The sequence below is a fragment of the Fukomys damarensis genome, unplaced genomic scaffold (assembly GCF_012274545.1).
Source record: "Fukomys damarensis isolate Sample0158 unplaced genomic scaffold, DMR_v1.0_HiC HiC_scaffold_15, whole genome shotgun sequence".
NCBI lineage: Eukaryota > Metazoa > Chordata > Mammalia > Rodentia > Bathyergidae > Fukomys > Fukomys damarensis.
In genome coordinates, this window is record NW_022900927.1 from 48753383 (window position 1) to 48768873 (window position 15491).

The window sequence follows — 15491 nt, forward strand, 5'->3', positions numbered from 1 at the left end:
TATGGTCTCAGGGTGCATCTATTTTTCTACAAATAAGTTTATCCTTTATAGCAGAGTAGTACTCCATTGTGTGAAAACACTTTATCTATTCATCTGTTGATGGATATACATGCTGCTTCCAAGATTTAGCTATTTTAAATTGTACTGCTATAAACCTGGGCAAGCATATATCACTGAAGCATGATAACTCAAATCATTCAAAAAGATACCTAGAAGAGGAATAACTGGATCAAATTTTAACTTTCTTCACTGTGAAAGAAATAAGTCCAGCTAGAACTACTGATATATATATTGAATTTACTGGATTCATTGAATTGTACAGACACATCTATTGTGGCAGGCAATGTAATCCCTCAATTTTTAACCAAAATATGAGCGACACAGTCAAAGTTAGAGATTTGGTGCTTTTAGAATATGTTGTATCCCACAGAGTTATCCTCAGATTATTCTGCTGAGGTTTAGGTTGGCTTTGAGCTATCAAGGGATCATCTTAGAGAAGATGTGTAAAAAGATGACTAAGTTGGTCAGTCTTTTCTTACAGCCTGAAAAAATGGCATATTTGCTGGTAGCCTCACAAATCACTGATTCCATTGTCTCATTCGGGTTATCTAGTTTACAGATATACAAGATAAAATTCAAGATTTTTAGTGAACTAGCTCCAGTTTTTATAGTTAAGTGCATTCTTATTCAGATGTTAGGCTTCTTGGCTCTGGCTCTCAAATCTGTTTTTGTTGTTGTTGTTTTTTGTTAAATACTTCGTGATTTAATTTCAAAATGCCCCTTTGAGAAGAATTGATTAGGCAGTCAAAATATTGCTTATGGAAAGAGAAAAATATGTTTAAAATTGCTCGATAAACAAAACCTCCTTCTCCTCCTCCTCCTCCTCCTCCTCCTCCTCCTCCTTTTCAGTGCATGTATGTTAACTCCTCTTAAGTCTTTATCTATCATACTTTTAGTTAAGGACACATAGAATTTTGAAGTGTCCTTAAAAACTTTTAGTGAAAAAAAAGACAAAAATTTTACTAAAATACTGTGTCCCACTTAATTGAGGTTATTTTCCATACAAATAAAGAGATTAACTGCATGATCTATTATCAATACATTCATTTTATTGAATATTTTAGTTCTCATCAATACATTTTGTTAGAAAATGATATAAGAAGAAATAACAGTGACAAAATATTACTTCTCAAAAATTAAACATATACTTTAAAGATTAAAGGCAATGCTACTTTGATCTAAGAAATAGTATAAAGGCATTATGACTATTTCCAATGACCACTTCTCAGCTCCACATACAAAATACTCTTATTTTTTAAAACATTCTTTAATATTCCATGTAGATATGTATATTATCACCAAAGTGCCCTTTTTGTTGTTCTTTAGAATCTGAGACTGCACCCAGGGCTCTCTAACTTGACAGGCCAGCGCGTTACCACCCAACCATACCCCCAAACCCTTTTTTTTTTTTCACATGAGTTCACACTAAGTTGCCCAGCCTGGCCTGGCCTCAGCTGCCCAGAGTTGTACGTTTAGAGGTATACACCACTGTTGAATTCTTAATAAAATTGTGCTATTTAATAAAATGTTATGGGCTTCTTCTTGGCCATTAGCTGGTGTTCATGAACTTTTCAAAAGAATATTTAAAAATTTTTCACATCAAAAGGTTCTTAAACTGTGTCTATTTGGAAAGAAATTCCTCAAGGTTTTATATCATCAAGTGACTCATACTAGTTTTGAGTAGGTTTTATCTGATTTACATATTTGTCTTCATGTTAATATCAGACTTTATTTTAAAAGTGCAACTTATTCCTATGTATTACCAAGAAATATTTCAGTACGATTCTTTTCCCCCTCTGGTCAGTTGGGGAGAGTTTAGTTTTGTTCCTAAAGCTCTTGTAACATTTCTTGACATGAGTCAAGAGAATCTAAATTTAACTGCAACTGTACAATATGATGGCTAGTACATTCCAGACCTGCACTGCTTAGGAAAAAGACAGTTTGACAGTATTACTGCAATGATACTCATAAACTCTTGCTTGAGGTTTTGCCTGGCTTCCAAATGCAGTAGTGATCCCTGTTATTTCTTTTGCATCCTGTCTAGGTCCTTCTTAGAGGAGCTGCTTTGAAAAGGACCCTCTTCATGCTAAGTGGCCACACTTCATGAAGACTCATTGGCTCTGAGGTGGAAATCGCAATATTGAACTCTATGATGGTCAAGTTTAGCCTATGAGAACGGCTGCACGGTGCTGTTTATGTTTTATGTAATGTCCTCTCTGGCAGTCTTCCCAAGCGTTATTTGACTATTGTGCTTCCATATGAGTTTCATCTTTATAAAACTGTGATAGAATCTACATAGCATAATAGTTTCATATCTTAACCATTTTAGCAGTGTAGCTGAATGGTATCAAGGGCATTGATATTGTTACACAATCATCACCCCTACCGCTCTGTAAAACTTGTGCATCTTCCCTAATTGAAATTTTGTGTCTTTAAGCATAATTCTCTGACGCTTTTCTACCTGCTGTCCCTGAAAACTATTTTATTTTCTGTCTTTAAAATTTGACTATTCCAAATATGTCATATAAATGGAATTATACGATATTTGTCTTTTGGGGCCTGGCTTATTTCATTGAGAATAACTTCTTCCAAATTCCATTTGTGTTGTATAATGTGTCAGAATTTCATTCCCTTTTAAAGCTGTTAATATTCTATTTCTTTCTCTGTGTAGGCCATATTTTGTCTATCGGTCCTATTATCTTTAGGTGCACATTTTAGTTGTTTACACCTTGTAGCTATTGTGAAAGACATTGCCTTGAACGTTGCTGTCCCGGTATTTCTTTGAATCTGTGCCCTCAATGCTTTGGATTCATATCCATAAGTAGAATTGCTGGATCAAATGGCAATGTTATTTTTAAAGTTTTTTTAGGACTTGTCAGGCTATTCATATGTCTTATTTTTAACAAATGTTCCTTCATCTAAGATACCTAAAGGTTTACCTTTAATACGAAGCAATCCTCAACTAAGGAATAATTGCAATGGTGACATCTAAAAAAAAAGAAAAATCTTTGCATTCATGGCTCAGATGGAAGACAAAGGATCTCATGTCAAATTAGCCTGATAATAACTGTCAGCTGCATCAACAGCAGCAATGTTCCACTTAAATACTAATTGAGTGTCAATTAATCATTTTCTTTTTCCCTGACAGGGAAAGAAAGGGTGACTTAGGAGGCTTTTTGTAGACATCCAAATGAGAGAGAGTGGTATAGATAGCATGCCAGCAATTAGGATAAAGTTATATTTGCAAATTAAATTTGGTACGATGGTGCTAATGATTAAAGGAATTCAACTTTGTGGTTTACTCTTTGGATTCAAGTCCTGACTTTATTATTCACCAACTCTGTGACCTTGGGTAAGTTACTTACATTCTCTCTTTCAATCCCATCAGAGGTAAGGGGAAAAAATGAGAATCAAGACTTGCCATGTAAAGGTACATGATCCCAACAATGAATGTAACTGTACTGTATCCCTAAAATGTACCAATAAACTCAATAAAATTAAAAAAAAATTGAAATAATGAAAGAATATTCCTCATTAATGTAAGTATTAAAGTAAACAGTAACGCCATGAGAGCAATGCAATTTAAGGGGAAGTATACAAGTATTTGTTCAACCCTGGACGTGATCAAGAAGATTCCTGATGAGAAATACAATGACACTGTTTGGGAAGAATTTGATACCAATGTCGAGATCAGTTTGACTGAAAACCACTCGAATCGCACTCATCTCGCTAAACTTCTTCGGTTCCAGTCTTTTCATCACCCAACTGACCTAACCAGTCTAGGTCAGAAAGTGGAAAGAATGAAGGAGAAACAGGATAAAATCTATTTCATGCCCAGATCCAGCTGGAAAGATGCTGAATCTTCTCCATTCGTGGAGAGGCTCCTGAAGAAGGGCTAAGAGGTTATTTACCTCACGGAGCCTGTGGACAAATCCTGCATCCAGGCCCTTCCAGAATTTGATAGGAAAAGGATTCAGAACCTCGCCAAGGAATGAGTGGAGTTTGATGAAAGCGAAAAAAACCAGGAGAGTCAGGAAGCAACCGAGAAGGAATTGGAGCCTCTGCTCAACTGGATGAAAGACAAAGCGCCGAAGGACAAGACTGAAAAGGCCGTGGTGTCGCAGCGCCTGGTGTCCAGCCACTACGGCTGGCCTGGCAACGTGGAGAGGATCATGAAGGTGCAAGAGCGCCAGACGGGCAGCGCCATCTCCACAAACTACTACGCCATCCAGAAGAAAACATTAGAGATTAACCCCGGCACCCCCGATCAGAGACATGCGCCGGCGTATTAAGGAAGACGAAGGTGACGAATCCTTCTGGATCTGGCTGCGCTTCTGTTTGAAAAGGCGACTCTTCAGTCAGGGTCTCTACTACCGGACTCCAAAGCCTATGGGGACAGAAAAGAAAGAACGCTTTGCCTCAGTCTAACACTGGCGCGGAAGCAAAGGTTGAAGAAGAACGAGAGGAAGACACGGAGCAAGACGAAGAGGAAACCCTGGACCGGGCACGGATGAGGAAGAGGAGCAGACAGCAAGAAATCCACAGCTGAAGGACTAATTGTAAATTACACTCTGGTGTTAGCTCCTGCGCGGAGAGGGAGTGTGAAGTCATTTCTTTTGAGAGAGACTTGTTTTGGTTACTCCCCACCCGCTTCTCCCCTGCGCTGCAAAATATTGGGATTGTGGGTGGCGGGAAGAAGTGGTCTTTACCTTTACATTTGTCTTTCTTTTTTATTGAGTTTATTGGTACAATCTAGGCATACAGTACAGTTACATTCATTACTGGGATCTTGTACCTCTACATGACAGGTCTGGGGTCTCATTTTTTCCCCCTTGTCCCTGCCCTCCCTTCACCCCTTCCTCCCCTCCCCATTTACAAACACTTTATTTCCATTTTTTCGTTTTCTCATATTTTTTTCTTTCCCTTATTACCATTCCCCTACTCTTCCCACTTTCCCTACACCTTTAGCCCTTTTTCTTCCTATTTCACATTGTCAATAATCTCATTAGGATATTGGGTACTATTATAATTTTTCACACCAGAGAAACTCTTCGGTATTTACACATATGTGACTTATTATTTCACGTAGGAGTATATCCTCAATATGTATCCATTTTCCCTATGAATGACTAATTTCTCATACAAGTGGGTCTTTTAGTTGAATTTATTTTTAACATTCCTCATGAATGTAAATTTGTACTATTTAACTTAATATACTCAGTGTAAAATCTTGTTGTGTGTATAAAAATTAAAACGACCCCTCCAAAAAAGAAGATATCAATATTGATTCTCAGGTTTGTGACAATAAGACTGAATGGCTTCATTTATTATGATAAAAAGTAATTAAATGTGAATATATACAGAACATGTTGAATTTGAGATGTGTACATGAGATACATGAGGAAAAATTTGGAACATGCAATTCCAATTGAAAATTTCGAATTAAAAATTGGAACACACAAGAATGAAATTAGAGATAAGAGATCAGACCCTGAGTCAAAAGTTGGAGATTTTTCAGCACATAGATCACATGTGAAAACCTATAGTGAGGACACAAATCATAAGATAAAATACTCTAGCAACAAGTCTTCTAAAATTCCCAAATGGCTTTTAATCAAAAATAATTTTAATCAAAGAAAAAAGGACCTCCACTTCTAAAGCTCAAAACTTTCAATAATTGTTTTCACACAGAAATTTTCCAGCCCATAAAAGGTGGCTAGCAAAGGATAATACATAAAAATTCCCACTGATATATCTGCCTTTATGCAAGAGATTATGTTAAATATGAATCAACTAACATAAAGCAAACAGCATGGCTCCCAAACTACATCCAATTTGTAGAATTAAACCTTAATATATCTTACTACTCAGATTTTTGCACCAGTAATAATTTAAAAAAAAATTAGACTGATAAGACCAAAGGCAAGAACTCATTGGCAGATTTACAGATGAAATAATTCTAAAAACAGTTTTTTATGGAGGAATAAGAGCACAATAAGTTTACAGAAGAAATCTTGGGCATCCTCTGTCCACATTATATACCGAGCTTCAAGAATCACCTTACTACATAAAGGTGTAAAATCACATGAGGTCAGTTGTTTGCCTCTAAACTTGCCGGGGCAGAATACATTAAGTGACTTCAAAATCAATTTCTGCCTAAGAGTTAACACTATTTTGTGAAAAGAATGTGAGAAAAGTGAACACTTATAGAATAACAAAAGCTCCTCTTGCAGAAAAGCTTTATGTCATCAAACAGCAAAGACTGGTTGAAGCACTCACTGACATGTGGTAAGGGACCTAAAGACATTCAATGGTGACTAAAGGATGGGAAACTTGGGAAAATGAAATCGTTGCCAAATCTGATAAGATTGTTCAAGGAAAACAAAGTTAACCTATACTCAATAGTTCATCTATCTTTTTTAAATTAAGTTTATTGGTACTTTTTAGGTATACAATATAATTATATTCATCATTGGGATCTTGCACCTTTACGTGATGTATCTTGGTTCTTACTTTTTACCCATAACCCTGCCCTCCCTTCACCCACTCCTCCCTTCCCTATCATCTATCTTAATTTAATTTATAATGACAGAATGTTTAACATTCATCACAAACATCACATGTCTCTCGAAAATTCAAATGTCAATATGTAATTTTAGAAATCTTGAGGTCTAAAGTCAGCCTGATAATAGTAATGTGAATATATACAAAATGGTTAAAATAAGAGTTCAGAAGTTATTTAGATAAAGGTTCGATTTTGAGACAAGGCCTCCAGGCAGGCCTTAGCCTCCCAAAGTGCTGGGATTATAGCCGTGTGCTAGACACCTAGCTACTAAGACACACAAATATTTTTTGTTTTGTTTTATTTTTTTGGTTTTGGAGACAGGGTCTCACTATGTGGTTGAGACTGACCTGGAACTCACTATGTAGTCCAGGGTGGTCTTGAACTCACAGCAATACTCCTGTCTCAGCCTCCCGAGTGCTGGGATTAAAGGAGCGCGCCATCACGCCCGGCCAAATTTTAGGGACAACAGAAACAGTGAAGTGACACAGTTTGCATTTTGTATATGTTACATATTGTGAAAAACACACAAGCACTCCAAGAGATCACTTTTCACCCTGATACATGATTAACTGGAGAGAAAAAGCGCTCATGCGCTACATGAAATGTGAAGCTTGCAGGTGCAGAACTTGAGTTCTCTCCAAAAGTAGCAGAGGGTGGCTAAGAGTCACACAGCACTACAGTGAACTTCATGCAGTTATGATTTACAACTGACTGTTCACATTTACATCTCTCTCTCTCAACTGCAAATGTGCCTCCATACATTGCTGGTGTTCACATGTCTGACAAATTTTAACTTTTATTATATATGTATACATATTTCATGGTAGCAAATGATAAACTAGAATAATGTCCGTGTATATTTTATGCATTCATGTCACACTTTTTCCATTTTCTTCAATAGTTCTATATTAAGTGGTTTGTCTGAAAGTTTTTTCAAGTCATTCTAGATGTACAAAAATACATCTACATAAGTGTATCCATGTATTTTAAAGCCATTTTAATTAAGGGTCAACTGTGTATTCTTTCTGTCTTTGAGAAAATAAAAGTAATGGACATTGTCCTTGCAAATCAACTCTACAGGCACCTCTTCTCATAATGGTGATTTGATCTATCACTAAGATCTAGTCCAGGATCTTTCTATTTATCAGAGGGTAAACATTACACCAGTATGAAAAAATTTGCTAAACATCACACCCAGAAGAGAAATTATATTCACACAAAAAATTTTTCAAAATGCTCTTTTATCACAATTTAAATATATTATCTCTCTTTCACATGCTTTGACTAATTAAAAAGAAACAGTAGAAAAAACATGTAAATGTGAAAAATCACATATGCATGTGTTAAAATTTCTTTTGACATGTACCACATATGTGTTTATTACAATTACACTTTGTTTCCAGTTTACAGAGAAGAAGTTTTCTTTTGGGATTATTTTGCTGTTTATATTTCTATGCAGTCTTTCTCACCACCAAATATATGCCATAGCTTCCAGTTTAAGTTAAGAAGGAAGAAACAAATTAAATCAGAAAATCCTGAACACATATACTCCTGGGACTTCATTATGTTCTCTATAATTTCAACCAAACAAAATATTATTAATTTCTGCAAGTTAAGCTTGTTGTTTTAATAAATTTTGCACTAAAATGTCACAGAAAAAAAATTATATTGCTTTTAGAGCCATATTTTCTTACCCCATATAATACTCACAAAAATTCAAATATGCTTTATTGAGAAACTTGGGGGGATAGAAAATTCATATCAATTCATTTGTGTCTTGATAGACACATAGAACAAGTAGAAGGAGCAAAAGTGTACATTCTTTTTCCAGATACTAGGGTTTCAGCCACAAATATTTAGCCTCTATATCAATGGTGGCTAATCTATGACATATGTGTTGTTTTCCTTCTGACACAAAATATGTTAATGTGTGAGTTGTTGTTCTAAACTAAAACCTCACTTCCCAGGTTCAACTGCAGTGTTGGCACTTTGGAATGAAGAAATGGGTTTGGGGTTGCATTGTGGGCTCTCACCTCTAAAAGGATCTCCATGATTGTCCTATAGTAATTACTCACTACTCTCTTCCTGTCATTGGAATGAGTAGATTATCTTAGAGAGTCAAATGTATAAAGATTGTAACAGAGTTTTTAGTACATGCTTTAACATTTATTTGCCTTGTTAATTTTACAAAGTATGAGGGTAGGTAATCTCACATTTTTTGTTTACCACTAAATCTCGAAGGTATAGCACTGTACTTTGCAAGTGGTAAAAATTAAACATATTTAATGATGAAGCCATTTACACAACATATACCCCAACACATTTTTGGTACATACAAAAATATTCAACAGCAGAGAAAGTTAAATATTTTGAGAATTATTCAATTATCAAAATGACAACATTTAAAAAATAATAGTAATGGTTGCAACAGAAAAGATGGAATAAGTATTTTAGTACACTGTTCAAAGGACTATAAACTAACATTATTTTGAAGGACATAATTTTAGAATGTTATCAAAGTTCTTTAATATTGATATACCACAAAGTCTTCAGTCATGTGAGTAAAGATTTATCTGTTAAGATGTTTTCTGCAGTTACATTCATTTCATTAAATACCAATTGCATAAATAGCTAAAAGAGGGTTGATTGAATAAATATATATGTGTATATATAAATATATATATATATATAAAACATTCACATGATAAAATGTATTTAGCTATTCAAATCATATATTTATAGACTATTACATGATATGGAAATATTTGACAAACACTAATATTTTGTATTTATAAATTCATATTTATTATTAAAATATCTACACATATCCAAAATAAATACAAAGTTAAAAACAGTTTCTTAATTTTGGAGATAATGAGCTCTTTGAATTTTTTTCTTTTTTATTCTTTCATTTTGTCCTTTACTTTATAAAGAGAATTCTCTTTACAGTTCAGTATAGCAATGGTCTTAAGACTCTGCATCTTCCATCTTTATAGCAATATTTTGTTCTTTAAAGTAGCATCAAAATACTTATCTTTATTATTATATTTGGTGACTCAGAGGGAGATTGTGAAGTTTCACACACATTAAAATGCTATTCTAGCATGACTTTGGCTTAAATTTGAGGGTGTCATATATGACAAAATGTTAGCAATAAAAAGAACATTAGGGATGCCCCAATTAAACCTCTATCTTTAACAGTAAATACCCATGTACTATTGCCACATTAAGCATTTCATGGAAATGTACTCCAAAATTGGCACATACTTGTATTTTTTTGAAAAACCAAAACTGGAATGTAGAAAATAATACAATTAAAGAACCAATATTCTTTAATAAAGATTTACATTTTGAAATTTTGGAATAAAAATGAATATTTATTGGGCAGAAAACTTAAAAATTGGCTATTCATGATAGATTCAGTATACTTTCTAAGTAGAGAGTTAAGTTTTTCAATCATACTTATGAAAAAATAAAATATATAAATACATCCTCTCCTATGGTATTTACTATTAGTGTTTCATTTTGCTTTGTTATGATTTTCTTTGAGGCATTTTATACTGAGGCCACCCTTCCCTGAGTTCACAGCTAACCTCTGTAACATAGTGTCCTATGCATTCACTCTATTAATATGAGACTGGAAAATGAAATGTGAGTTCAAGGCCCATCTGTAAATACTCTAAGGGATCATACATGCGCTTTTTCATCCTTGAAAAGAGTTATTGTATTTCATATTTTAAAGACAAAGAGATTACTAAGTGGATGGATTTTAAGTCTGGAAACTACTTTTTCGTAAAAAGCTCCTGAGAACTAAACACTTATTTTTTTTTGTTGCTGTTTTACATTTTACTTTGTTTTTTTCTCAGTGAGTTTATTGGTACTTTTCAGGTATACAGTACAGTTCCATTCATTGTTGGTGGGAGTGCAGACTTGTGCACCTGCTATGGAAATAAATATGGAGATCCCTCAAAGAACTAGGGTTAGCAGTTCCATTGCACATTTAAAAGCAAGTACACTGCACTCTGCATACGAAATGGTTCAGAACATCTGCAACTAGCATTAATTATTCTGTCTTACACAAAAGCCAATTTCTTGAAGTAAGATGCTGTAAGGGATTAGATTGAGAATGTCACCCTAAATTACCTTCCATGTTACTTTTATAAGTTACCTTTTATGAAGGTAACTGGATCACGGAGACAATATACTTATTAGTGGATTCATTAATTCACTTGTAAGCTCAGCAGCATAGTGTACTCTTGGAAGGTGGAGTCTGGTCTGAACTGGCAGGTCACAGGGGTCATGAGGTATAATGATATAACTCCCATGAAACTCCTCCATTGTTTCTCTGCTTTCTGACTAACATGACACAAGTGATTTTCCTCTGATAGATCCTTCTGCCAAGCTATTTTTGTCTCAGAGTTGTCAAACAATGAAATGAAACTATAAACTAAAATAAAATTATCCTTCAAGTTATGAGTGTAGGATGTTGTATCTCAGCAAAAAAGAAAAGAACAAAGAAAGATTTTGGTACCAGAAGTAGAGACCTTGCTTTTGATATATCTGACTCAAAAGATATGTGTCTCAAAAGCAATGGAAACTGGTTCACAGGAAGAATTTGAAAGTGTTTGGAGATGCCAGCTAGAGAAGCCCTAGAATGTTGTAAACTAAACTGAATAGTATTTTATCCAGAACTCAGAAGACCAAAATTCTGATAGAAATGCAGATGGTAAAGACCAAGCTCACAAGGTTTTAGCTAACAGCAAAACTAGATTGGCAGTTGGACTCTAGACCATGTATGTTATACAGATAATTTATCGACATGCTTTCTTGTGTCCCGCAAATTTTTTCTTGGGGGGCAAGCAATCTGAGATTAAGGAAAACAGACTAATTAATCAGATGGAAGAAATTTCAAGGCAACCCAATGGTAAGACTGTAGCATGGGCACTACTTGTGGTTTTTAACCAGGTTTAAACTGACAGTCAGGACAAAAAGCCCATTTTAAATGCTTTTAGCCAGAAAATAAGCTTTTGCAAAGCTAGTGTTTAAGATAGCAAAGCTGCTGGAAAGATTAAAAAGAAGTCAAGTTCTTTACATTAGGGCAGTAGAAAATATACCTTGGGGACATTCTAGAAATTAACAAGACACCATCCATCACAAGCTTCAGGCTGCAAAAGTGAAAGACTTTCCTTTGAGAGGAGAGGTCTAGGATGATCTTCTCAAAAGAGCTGGTTTTCTGGGATTTGAATCATAGTGTTCAGACATCCACAAAGTCAGAGGCTACATTAGCCATGACTCAAAGGGGCTTGGCTTATGCTCAAGCTTTTGACAGACCTTGTCATTGTCCATATGATGCTGGTTTTTACAGGCATGCAAAATGTAAGAGTTGTTGATGACCAGTATTATACTTCAGCATCATGAAAGTAACTAAGATTCTGATAAAATTATAATTAGAAGACATTATATTCACTTAGTAGTGAAGCAGCAGGTGACAAAATAGATAAAGTTGGTTGTTTTGTTGGTGACTGCAATGAAAATATATCCAAATATTGGAACCTGCAATAATTTGGACATCAAACAAAAGCTCAGTGAGAGCATAGTTCTAGAAGGTCTTGGAAAATACATATCAGTAGTACAGTAAGTCCCAGACTTACAAACATTCAAATTGTGAACTTTTACAGTTACGAATGTACCTCACATTATGAACATTTGTAGATGTGTACATATCACTAAAGTAGCTCTTGTTTCTGCTGGACATTGTCACAGTTGTGTTGCTTTGTGTTTACTGTACAGTGCAATAGGGTATGGTAGTACAGTGCCCAATCAAGTCCAGGATGTCTGGAAGCAAAAGTAAAAGCAGTGGTGATATGGAGGACACTGGTAGGAAGCACAAACCAATAACCATGGAAACAAAAGTGAAAATAATTGAGAGATTGGATCAATGTAAAAAAGATGGTAGATGTTGCTCATTCTGATCACATGAATCATTTAAACACTGAAACAATTCTAAAGAACAAGGGCAAGGTCACAGATCATATGAAACTTTTTTGTGCTTTACATTGTATATTTGTGCCAAAGTTGTATAAGATTCATTTGGTTGAACTTAGGAAAGAATTCCATTAACAAACGCTCTCCTGAAAAATAAGTCACTCATAAGTTTGGGACTTACTATATGTACTATTGTTTCTGATTGTTTTAGCAAAGCATTATAAAAGTTGAGCTCATAACAATAGGGAAGTTTGAAACAGTAGTAAATATGAGTAGAGACATTAACAAAAATAAGAGTAAAGATCAGATTTTAAAGGTTTTGAACAACTAAGGCTTAGAAGATATATGACAGATGAAAAAAATGATTCATACTTATATCAAAGACCATGAAAAGGCATACCATGCCTATTCAAACTTTACAATCATAGGCTTATCTCACTTTATGTTAAGATAGAGAAAGCAACACAGAAAAGTGATTAAACACTTTTAGGAATAACGTGAAGGAGTTCTAAATACTTGTATTTGAAACTAACTGCAAACAAATAGCTTGTGGAGTTGTTACAGAATTATATTACCAAATAACTCCAAAACCAGGTTGAAAAGCTTTGATTCCATTGTCATTAAAATAGCTTATAGATAAATGTGAGATGGGTTCTGTAAGTTGAACTGCCAAGAAATGTGCATTGTTGAATGGCTAGTTAAGGCACAGCATGGAGGATAAGAAGAAAACACATTCAATTAAATTGATCTTCTTGACAAGGGAGTTTCTCCCAGGGAATATAATCAGGTCTAAATGAGGACTTTTATTTTTGCTCTAGGAAAAGGGACTTCACAATATATAGCTTGCTGGATTCCATCAATGCTATAAGTCAATGATTTCTGTGTTTCTTCTATTTTCCTGTTTTCCAGCTGAAACTTGTGAATCAGTTTTTTTTTGTTTCTGTTAATATCTGTTCATGAACAGAATACATGGGTCCTTAATTCACAGATTCCTGTATGGAGAATATAGTTTCAAAAGCAACTGTCATCATCCAAAGATTGTGGGACATAAAATCAATTCAGTGATTGGGTAGGATTTTAGTTGTGTCTTTGGGGGATGTAAAGAACATGAAATTATGTTTGCTCAGAAGAGTAGATTGTAAGTAAGACAATGCAATATACTGATCAAGTCATTCCCGTTTCCTTCTGATTTCAGAGATGCAGCTGTTTCTTCATTCCCATTTCAACTACTCTGGGCTTATATGATTAACACGTATCCATAAAATCCTGTGCTCTCCCATCCCACTTGTTGAGGGTATAGATGGAGGCATTGGGAAAGACTACAAACCTATCATTACTGTTTGTAAGTTTACCACTTAGGAAGGCAAAAGTAACACCATTAAAAAAGCAAAATGAAGCCAGTGAGATATCTGAACCTTTTAGTTGTGATTATAGCAATCAGCACTGATAACCCTGACTGATGTAGGCATGTATTAGTAAAAATGATTACATTGGAAAATTATAATATATTAACAAAACATTAGATTATGAAGAAAAAGAAATACATATCATACTTTACGTATACAAGTATAACAATTACTTTGAATTAAAAAGTTATTAACCTTTTGTTTTTTTAAAGATGCCAGCATTCATAATTCTTCAATAAATAATTCTTTAGTATTTAAAAATAAGAAAGAAATAATGCTCCATTTTCAGTGACCAAGAAAGATACTCAACTTGAAAAACACTAAAATTCACTAGAGCCTATTTTCCCCATCAATTCAAGGAATGCAGAACAGCATGTGAATTGTGGAGATATGATTATAGGCGCTTGTCTAGAAATAATAGATGATAACTTCTGGAGAAGATGTCATAGTTAATATGACACCTGTAAATTAATAACAGTTTATATTTCCCATATTGTTTTCCACAAAGATTGCTGTTCCATTCTGTCTGACCTTAATTGGTATAATTGATAACAGGTATAGCTTAGATCACCATTTAAATCATGTAGGGATAGCTTTTCTGACAGAAGAAAATAAAATAACTGCTGAGTTACCTATTATTGGTGTGGACACACAGCTGTAAGAAAAATGACTGATGTTTCTCCACTGAAAACCTTAGGACTTCAACATCATAACTCTCAGTTTATGAAGAGGCATAAATTGTTTGTGTTCATCTCTAAAGAATTAGTGAAAACTCGTTGGTATTTAATTTAACCTAATGCAAAAATGAGAGAATTAGTTGGATATGGATCAGACACACACACACGAATAACCAAGGCGAGAATGTTCAAATAATGTTCAAATATTAGCACAGCCTCTAATAAGTAAGATTTTTAAAATAGAATTCTATTGAGCTCTGGTTATTTGCATGTTTTATTTTTAGGTTGAAACAAAGACTGAGGATTATTTTAGTTAATTATGATTACTTCATTTCTGATGGCTATGAATGGCTAAGTGTGTGTGCACAGAAATGGGGAAGGGGTCGGGCATTAACAATAAAATAGAGTTTGTTAGTCACATTTTATTTTTCTGATGAAGCTCTGAGTTATGGACACACCTGTTTTCTCAAGCAATCTCCTTTATTTGCTATGAGATAAGCTATTGCAAAAACACAGTGCACTTCTCACATTCACCATCATTCTTTGGGTGATTCCTTATCTTTTTGTCTTTTCTTAGATAACAAGAAGACAACATTCATTTTAACATTAGGCTGTCAGAGTTTTCACTTTTTCTGGCAACTGAAGAGGTGTTGTCCATACTCCAGAGAATAATCGGAATTTTGAAGAATTTTGAGGACTCTCTCTTTGTTTTATATATATATATATATATGAAACAAACATATATAAAAATGAAACAAATGAATACATATATATATTCATTTGTTTCATTTTTATATA

General features: G+C 34.4%; 1 protein-coding gene and 1 pseudogene across 1 annotated transcript in view; one reads left to right on the top strand and one right to left on the bottom strand.

Annotated features, from left to right (window-relative positions):
- Mgat4c (MGAT4 family member C) overlaps window positions 1-15491 on the bottom strand; it is a 302515-nt gene that overhangs the window by 242293 nt on the left and 44731 nt on the right. The window lies entirely within an intron of this gene.
- LOC104852642 lies at window positions 3627-4609 on the top strand (annotated as a pseudogene).